The sequence below is a fragment of the Giraffa tippelskirchi genome, chromosome 1 (assembly GCF_054371585.1).
Source record: "Giraffa tippelskirchi isolate mGirTip1 chromosome 1, T2T-mGirTip1v1.2.pri, whole genome shotgun sequence".
In the NCBI taxonomy this organism is placed as follows: domain Eukaryota; kingdom Metazoa; phylum Chordata; class Mammalia; order Artiodactyla; family Giraffidae; genus Giraffa; species Giraffa tippelskirchi.
The window spans coordinates 69388295-69397384 of NC_137275.1; the positions used below are offsets into that span (position 1 = coordinate 69388295).

The window sequence follows — 9090 nt, forward strand, 5'->3', positions numbered from 1 at the left end:
TCTGTTAGCCCTGGAAAAATCCTATGTGGGAGTCAAGTCAGTTAATATTTATTATTCCCATTTTACAGTTGAGGAAATGGAGGATGAGGTGAGATCAAGTGACTTGATCAAGGTATATAGCTAGTTAGTTCAGTTCAGTTGCTCAGTCGTGTCCGACTCTTTGTGACCACATGAATTGCAGCAACGCCAGGCCTCTCTGTCCATCACCAACTCCCAGAGTCTACCCAAACCCATGTCCATCGAGTCAGTGATGCCATCCAGCCAGCTCATCCTTGGTCATCCCCTTCTCCTCCTGCCCCCAATCCTCCTCAGCATTAGGGTCTTTTCCAGTGAGTCAACTCTTCACATGAGGTGGCCAAAGTATTGGAGTTTCAGCTTCCACATCAGTCCTTCCAATGAACACCCAGGATTGATCTCCTTTAGGATGGATTGATTGGATGGATATTGATGGATTGATTGGATAGCTAGTTAGAGCACTTCTGAAATTCTAGCTCATGGCTTTCCTTCCTACAGCGTTCTATCTCTAGACAGATTCAGGGTCACCATCATCCCATTCTTTCCACATGATTGGCTTTCTAAGGGATGAAAGTGGGGGTTCAGATTCCGTAATCAAGAGATCATGGAATAAACATATTGGAAAAAAGAAAAACAAGATCAAGAGTAGGAAATTTTATAAGAATTGAAAATAGGTGGTCTGAGAGCCAGATGTATTTCCATATTTGACACCTTCATTTGATCTGGACAGTGTTTTGAAGCTTTATTTGGTAGATACTTGGTCACAACATAGGCAGACTAGCACCTATGGGGTAATACTTACCCTTTGTGTGCCTTGTGTTGCTTATGTGGCTATTTGATGTTGTAATTCTGAATCTGAATTTAAATTAAGGAATTCAGTAAAATTGCATTTTAGAAAGTGGATCAAGAAGAAGATCCTTTCAGAAGAAGAATCCTTTCAGGTAGGTTGGTTTTTGTGACGGCTGGTCAGGTGATCTGAATGGAACGGAAACCAGCTCCTGAGTAAGGAAGCCCTGGATGTGCACAGTGAGGCTGAAACCGCCTCCTGAGCCTGAGCAGAGCAGCTGCTGTGCCAGAGTGAGGTCAGCATGGTGTCGGGTGCTCCCACTTCCCTCGAGACATCAGAGTTGTTGTTGCGACATGGTATGTTCTCTGAAAACTGGCTCTGGAAGGAAAAACTGTCATCCTGATTATGTCACAGAAATCGGGGACTGTGCTTGATGACCAAGGCTAGTAATGAACACTCAGTAACATTCAGTGATGGACTGGATTTGATCACGTTTTCATCTCAGCTTTGGTTATTCTTTGGTTACTTGAGATGACCCTTCACCTAATTCCAGGAAACACAGGGAATAAATGTATCCCTTTTGGCTAAGGGAAAAAGAAAGCCTTCCTGCTGTTAATCACCTGCATTTTCTAGACTCTGTTTCAACATATTTCAGAGCAGTTTCGTAGATATTTTGCAAAAATAGTAATTGGATTCACTACAATCAACCAAATTTGTATTGATCTACAGACTTTACATTGGACGTCATCCTCTTCTAAGTCATGGATATTTTCCACCCCTCCTAATCACTTTATTTCCCTTACAGTTCTTCAAAATATTTAGCTAAGACCATTTATGTCATAATAAACGTATGTTGACTTTCCTTTAACTTAGTTTCCCATAGTGATCTGAGAAATTAGAAAACTGACAGGAGAAGCTGGTAGAAAGAAATTATTCTACTCCCAGTGATGAATGGTAAGAACTAGCCCTTATATCGGAGAAGGCAATGGCACCCCACTCCAGTACTCTTGCCTGGAAAATCCCATGGGTGGAGGAGCCTGGTAGGCTGCAGACCCATGGGGTCGCTAGGAGTGGGACATGACTGAGCGACGTCACTTTCACTTTTCCCTTTCATGCACTGGAGAAGGAAATGGCAACCCACTTCAGTATTCTTGCCTGGAGAATCCCAGGGACGGCGGAACCTGGTGGGCTGCCATCTATGGGGTCGCACAGAGTTGGACACGACTGAAGCGACTTAGCAGTAGCAGCCCTTATATAGAACTTACTGTGTACCCAAGTATGTATATACAATGAAATATACTTCCCCGTTAAAAGAATGAAATAATGCCATTTGCAGTGACATGGATGTTATCATACTGAGTGTAGTAAGTTCGAGAAGAAAAATAGCATATACTATCACTTATATGTGGAATCTAAAAAAAATTGATACAAATGAACTTACAGAAACAGACTCATAGACTTGGAGAAGGAATTTATAGTTACCAGGCAGGAAAGGCGGCAGGGGAGGGATAGACTGGGGGTTTGCGATTGGCATGTACACACTTCTATATTTAAAATAAAATGCCTTTCCATGAAAAGAAAAAAATGTGGTGGTTTACATACATTGACTACCTCAATCCTCTGAACAATTCTATCCCTAGTTTATTACTATTGTCCCTGTTTTATAGGAAGCTGAAGCATAGAGAGATGAGGTGAGGTAGCCAAGGCAATAAGTGCCAAGACTGTACCGACAGTAAGTGACCAGGCTGGGGTTTGAACCTGCACTGTCTGTCTTCTGAGCTTCTGGTCTTGGCCATTGTGCTATTATTTTTCCCTTGGGGAACTGGACAAGTCATCCACACATTTTTGCTCAGTGTCTTTGCTCAGGATTTCTTATTCCTAAAAGTCCTCCTCAGAGTCTTTGCCTGCCAAGATTAAGTTCAATTATCACCTCCTCTCTAAAGCCTTACCTAATTCCTCCTTGCTTCACGGTTCTTTTGTCTCCCCTTAGTCATGACATTTATCACTTGTTGTTATTGTCACTAGATACTCATCTGTTTCATCTGAAGTATAGCCACTCCTTGAGAAAGGACATATTGTAATTTTTTAATATTTGTGTATCCATGGTGACTGGAGAAGGCATGGTACCCAGTAAGGACTCTTATTGTACTGGACGTGTATGAATGAAGATGTTTGGAGATTCTTGTACATAAGTAAGAGTAGATTTTAAGTTGCTTTTAATACTATATTATTTAGTGTCAATCTCTGGTCCAATAGGTAGTATTTTTATTGGATACTCACTAGATACTTCATATACAGATACTTTATATCTGGGTCCCAGTTCATTTTAAAGCATTGTTGGAATGAGAGACTGGATAACCTTGACTTAGATAAATTTAAGAAACTCCCTGATAGCTCAGTTTGTAAAGAATCCACCTGTAATGCAGGAGACCCCAGTTTGACTCCTGGGCTGGGAAGATCTGCTGGAGAAGGGATAGGCTACCCACTCTAGTATTCTTGGGCTTTCCTTGTTGCTCAGCTGGTAAAGAATTCCCCTGCAAAGCAGGAGACCTGGATTCAATTCCTGGGTTGGGAAGATCCCCTGGAAAAAGGAAAGGCTACCCACTCCAGTATTCTGGCCTAGAGAATTCCATGGACTGTATAGTCCATGGGGTCACAAAGAGTTGGACATGACTGAGCAACTTTCACTTTCACTTTGATCTTGAGCCTGTTGTTTCTGAATCTTAATTAGCTACATTTCTCAGTGAATCAGCAGTGGCCCATGGGTTATTAAATGGTAAAATAAATGGTTTGGTGTAGCTCCTTTAAGAATGTGACAGACTGTCTACATTTCTCATGTTTCATTAGACAACATTATATTCTAGTAATTGCTTAATCTGAAATAATGACATTATGTGCAAATTATGTGAAACTCCATCCATTGATGTTTCTCTGAACACTTAGGCTATTAGGCTTCTTTTAATTATTTTCTCTGCACCAGAGTCCTCACTGTTTTCTCCGCTACTGCTCTGGGTATTCATGACTGAACAAATCAATTATTAAAATAGAAGCATGCTCCTTTTTGTGTATTGCTTGGATGTCTTAACAATCTCATTATTTGATGAGTGACTTGTAGAAATATTTAGCTCATCCTGTTTGACAGATGTCACATGCTCAACATGAATAATGGAAGTACTCTCTGGTACTGAGAGGACTGTGTTCTCAATGGTTTTACTCTGATTGTAGTACTGCCAGGGGTGAAAAGGTTCTGTTTTAATCAAAGCTGTGTTTTGGCTCAAAAGTATTGAATTATTTGACCTTGATAACCAGTTCCACAGAATACATTTACAAGGTTAAGAAAAATGAAAAAAAAAAGAAAGATTCACATCAGGTCAAGGTTAATTGTAGTTGATATTTGCCTAACAATTCGTCTCCTATCATTCTAGCTTATGATACAATAAATGAACCATTTGGTGGAGGAAAGATCAATGCTGTATTCAGTTTCCTGCTGCAGGTCAGCTTCCAGCTGGGGACTTAATTTAAAGAGGATTTTAATAAAGAGAGGTACTTTATAAACTTCCAGGTCAACATAGCACATTGAAGGAATTACTCCTGTCTGTGACGTTCATTTATGTTCAAAAAAGAAAACTTCAGACATGGGCTCAATGACCATGTTGAGAGGTTTGGGCTTCCTATGAATTCTTGACTTCTGAATTGTATTTTTATAATCTGGATTTCCAAAAGCCTCTCAAGCATGGGCATCTCTCAGGGTTCTCATGATACTCTGCAGCCAGTATAATCATTGTGTGCTTCACACCTTGTTTGAATGGCCTTTTTCTTATACACCCTCCTGGAAGGACTTTTGGGACAGATATTGTATCCTGCTAACACTGTATTTGTAGCACCTAGCACAGTCCATGGGCCATTGTAGTCCTTAGAAAGGGGCTACTGAATTGCGTTGTTATTGATTACTAATACTCTGCTTAGTTGCTCAGTCGTGTCTGGCTCTTTGCAACTCCATGGACTGTAGACCGCCAGGCTCCTTTGTCCATGGGGATTCTTCAGGCAAGAATCCTGGAGTGGGTTGCCATGCCCTTTGCAAGGGATCTTCCCAACCCAGGGACTGAACCCAGGTCTCCCGCATTGCAGACGGACTCTTTACCGCCTGAGCCACCAGGGAAGCCCATTGATTAATAATAATGAAGCAGATCTTATTGACTCATTCATTTCCACAAAATACAAGAATTCCAGCTCATTTCAAATTCAAACACATTGTTTCTTGGGATGACCTGGGGATATTGCATTTAAGCTCCTAATCATTTAATTTTTCTTCTCCATGGTCTCTCCATGACTCAGCTGATGTCCAAGTCAACAGCATGTTTTCAATTCCCTGCAAAGTCACAAACCGTCTAAGTAGTAATGTAGGGCTGTGTTTCTGAGGATATTAACAGTGCTTAAGACTTGCCACATCTCTTTGGAAGTGGAGAGAATATCTCTTTGCTCCACTTTGCCATCCTGCAATTAAAGATAAACCAAAACATCTCACATCTTTCACAAAGTATCATCACATCTCACAAAATTCCCCCAAAAAACAGCTCTTCATCCACCTGAAGTTCTTATCCCTATCCTTGTAGGATATGTGTTCATGGTGCTGGGCTGGATCCTAATGTCTGGTTCCAATCCCAGGCTCTGTTCTCTGTTATTGTTCTGACCTCACCCCATGCATCAGCTTAAATATGTCCCTTTTTCTTCAGCCTAAAATATAATTTTATTTCCTTTGCAACTTTCATTCATGCTGTCATTTATTTACCAGGTAGCTATTAGATAAATATTATCTACTAACAACTATAATAAATTCTGGGCATAAACTGAAGACAAAATAAATGAAATTTATATCTCCATGGAGTTTATAGTGCTATTCAGTTGGATGCCCAGATATGTGCTAATCCCACTTAAGACCTGATTTGGATAGAGGTGCTAGGTTCTGAAGCATGACACATGTTCCTGTCTTTCTTGCTAGACCTTAGCACCCAGAAAACCTCTTACCTATGTTTTACTTAATTAGGACAAGGCACAGATTATGCAATTTGAGGATTTGTGAACACATTAGGAAGAGACACAGTGAGAAAGAATGAAGCTTATTAGAAGGACCTTATTTTAGGCAAAGGAAACAAGAAAAAATGAATGTGTAGGGAGATAAGAAAGACACTATTTGATTTTCTGATTAGCAATAATGGTCTCCTGAAAATACCCAACCAATATGGGAAACAGAGGTAGTCTGAATCCAGCACCAAGGAGACAGTGAGGGAGTGGTATTTGGGGGAAAAAAAATAACTGAAAGGATTGGACTTCAGCTATCAACTCCAAGGTAAAATCAGTCTCTGTGGAATGACTGGTTTAATCTGTCCAAGATCTTACATATCTGGATGAGCTGTCTGAGGAAGAAGATACATCTAATAGAATGAATTTTAATTTTCTGCAGGCAAAGCCCAAATTCCTGAAATATTTTGTCTAAAAAAAGCCCAGTGCTTGAAAGCAAGGTGACCTTTTTGCCAACTGCCCCAGTCAGTTATGGAGAGACACCATTTTTGAAGAGGGACTCGTCAGGGAGAAAGGTGATAAATAGCTGTAAACAATAAATAGGAAAGATGCTCACATGTGAGCTGGCAGTGTTCCCCAGGAACTAAAGTAGGAGATCCAAGGGGAGGAACTTCTTTTAAAATGTCCTGTTATAACTGCTAACGTTTTCCTCTCTTGAAAGCCTGTTGCTTATAAGGCAAGATGGAAAGATCAATCAACTGAAATGCAGGAGACCTGAATGACACCAAGGGTTGAATATTTCCTACAGTTGACTCTTGGAAGCTGCTCAGCTCACTGAACACTCTAAGAAGTAGGCCATAGCCCAAGGCTGTGAGCCATCAGTCAAACTTCCTAATGGCCATGTCACTGAAGGGAAGCATTATGTGGAACTCAGTGCCAAGAATATTCTTTATGCAAATAAAATATATAATCAAGGATAGTCACTTACCGGAAAGATCTCAGGATAATATTCACCCCAGATAAATTTTTGTTGGTGCTGTTAAAGAAGATACTTTAAAACAGTATTTTGGTCTAACATTAATCTTTAAATTTTTCATTTTTGAAGAAGAAATACATTATAGAGTAGAGTGCCTTAACAGATCAGGTACTAGAGAGAATATAACACAAATAAATCTTGGGACCCCACATGACTCAATGCATGTAATTACAGTAAAGCAACAAATCTCAACTACCTAATGGTAATAGAAACTTTTCACTGACTTGGCTAAACATGTTAAGATGTCAACAAAGCAGTTTTATTCTTTCTTCCATTGTTTCGTATTTGTTCTATGGGCTGTTATCTTTCTTTCCCTGTCCAGGAATGAAAACTTAGACACATTTCAGAGCTTTTCATCCTCTTTAGTTCTAAGAACAACCTTGTTTCAGTAAGTAAAGTGTTAGTCATCCATATATTAATCAGAACTCTGATCTAGTAACACACACACAGCTACTCACCTCCCACCAGCACGCGCTGCTTCAGGTCTAGAAGCCTTACTGTGGAGAAGACATGCAGTTGGCTTCTTCATCTCTGATTATATCCTTGCCTTCTCTGTAGCTGGGTTCAGGGAGAGAGATGAGGAGGAGAGAAGCATCACAGCCTTTTGTGGCTGGATGGTCACCATCTGTCATTAGCTTTTCTTCATTTCAGGGAGATTAGAATTGACTCATTCTTTCAGCACCTGTACTGTACTGTGCTTCTCAGAGAATCTTCCTGTGGCATAATAAAAAATAAATATATGGGCTTCCCAGGTGGCTCAGATGATAAAGATTCTGCCTGCAATGCAGAAGATCCAGGTTTTATCCCTGGATTGGGAAGATCCCCTGGAGGAGGAAATGGAAAACCACTTCAGTATTCTTACCTGGGAACATTCCACGCACAGAAGAACCTGGCAGGCTACAGTCCATGGGGTTGCAAAGAATCAGATACGACATAGCAAATAAATCACGTCTTCCCAGTTTCTGACACACAACTTCTGAAACCCTTGGAATCTCTGACATGAGTGTCTTTTCTATGCTAATAAGATGATATGTTGGGGACCCATAGATAGCTTTAGATTGAGACTGGTTGTCAGACAGTCCAAATTGTAATTAGAGACTTGGAATTTTTAGCTCTGAGATTGAGTTCAGACACCATTGGTCAATGATTCAGTCAGTCATGTTTACTAATGACACCTTTGTACAGGTGCCTGAACAACAGAGTTCAGAGAACTCATAGGTTCGTGAGAACCGTCTCTTCCATTGGACTCTTCCTGAGTTGTGTTCTTTATAATGAAAAGGTGGCAATAAATAAAGTGCTTTCCTGAGTACTGTATCATTCTAGTGAATGATCAAACCTGAGGAGGGTAGTAGGAACCTTTGAATTTGTAGTCGGCTAGGCACGTATGTGGGCAGCATACCCCATTTGTGTTGATATCTGAAGTGGGAGCAGTTTTGGGGGGACTGAGACTTTAAAAGTGTGGAGTCTGAGACACTTGCTTGTGCAGTCTTGCTCAATCCAGGACAGGGCCATATGTGGAATGAGATGAAGATAAGCTGTGGACCAGGACTGGCCTACTCTTCCCTCTTCTACTCTATTCTGGGATAGAACTTCCAGGAGCCAAGAATTCTAATTATAACCCAGCCATCCTGTTTTATACTTGTCAAATTAGGAAAATAGGATATGTTTTATTTATTTGTTTTATGGCTTGATTTATACTCCAGTGGGGCTTCCCAGGTGATACTAGTGGTGAAGAAGCTGCCTGCCAATGCAGGAGATGTAAGACATGCGGTTCGATCCCTGGGTCAGGAAGACCCTGTGGAAAAGGGCATGAAAACTGACTCCAGTATTCTTGTGTAGAGAATCCCATGGACAGAGGAGCCTGGAGGGCTATGGTCCATAGGGTCACAAAGAGTCACACAGGACTGAAGCGACTTTGCACAAATAATCCAATACTTTGGCCACCTGATGTGAAGAGCCAACTCAATGGAAAAGACCCTGATGCTGGTAAAGGTTGAGGGCATGAGGAAAAAGGGGCAACAGAGGATGAGAAAGTTGGATGACATCACTGACGCAATGGACTTGAGTTTGAGCAAACTACGGGAGTTGGTAAAGGACAGGGAAGCCTGGCATGCTGTAGTTCATGGTGACTCAGAGTCAGACATGCCTTAGTGACTGAACAACAACAACAAATACATTTTAAATTGAGACCATGGGCTTTCCATGTGACTATCACCCCAGGGGCACACAAGTT

At 40.9% G+C, this 9090-nt stretch overlaps 1 long non-coding RNA gene across 1 annotated transcript; it reads left to right on the forward strand.

The window, feature by feature from the left end:
- The first annotated feature begins 1444 nt into the window (after positions 1-1444).
- LOC145528934 (uncharacterized) lies at positions 1445-4160 on the forward strand. The gene is made up of 2 exons (XR_014070808.1): positions 1445-1803; positions 1949-4160. It is a non-coding gene; the product is annotated as an uncharacterized LOC145528934 (long non-coding RNA).
- The last annotated feature ends 4930 nt before the right edge of the window (positions 4161-9090 follow it).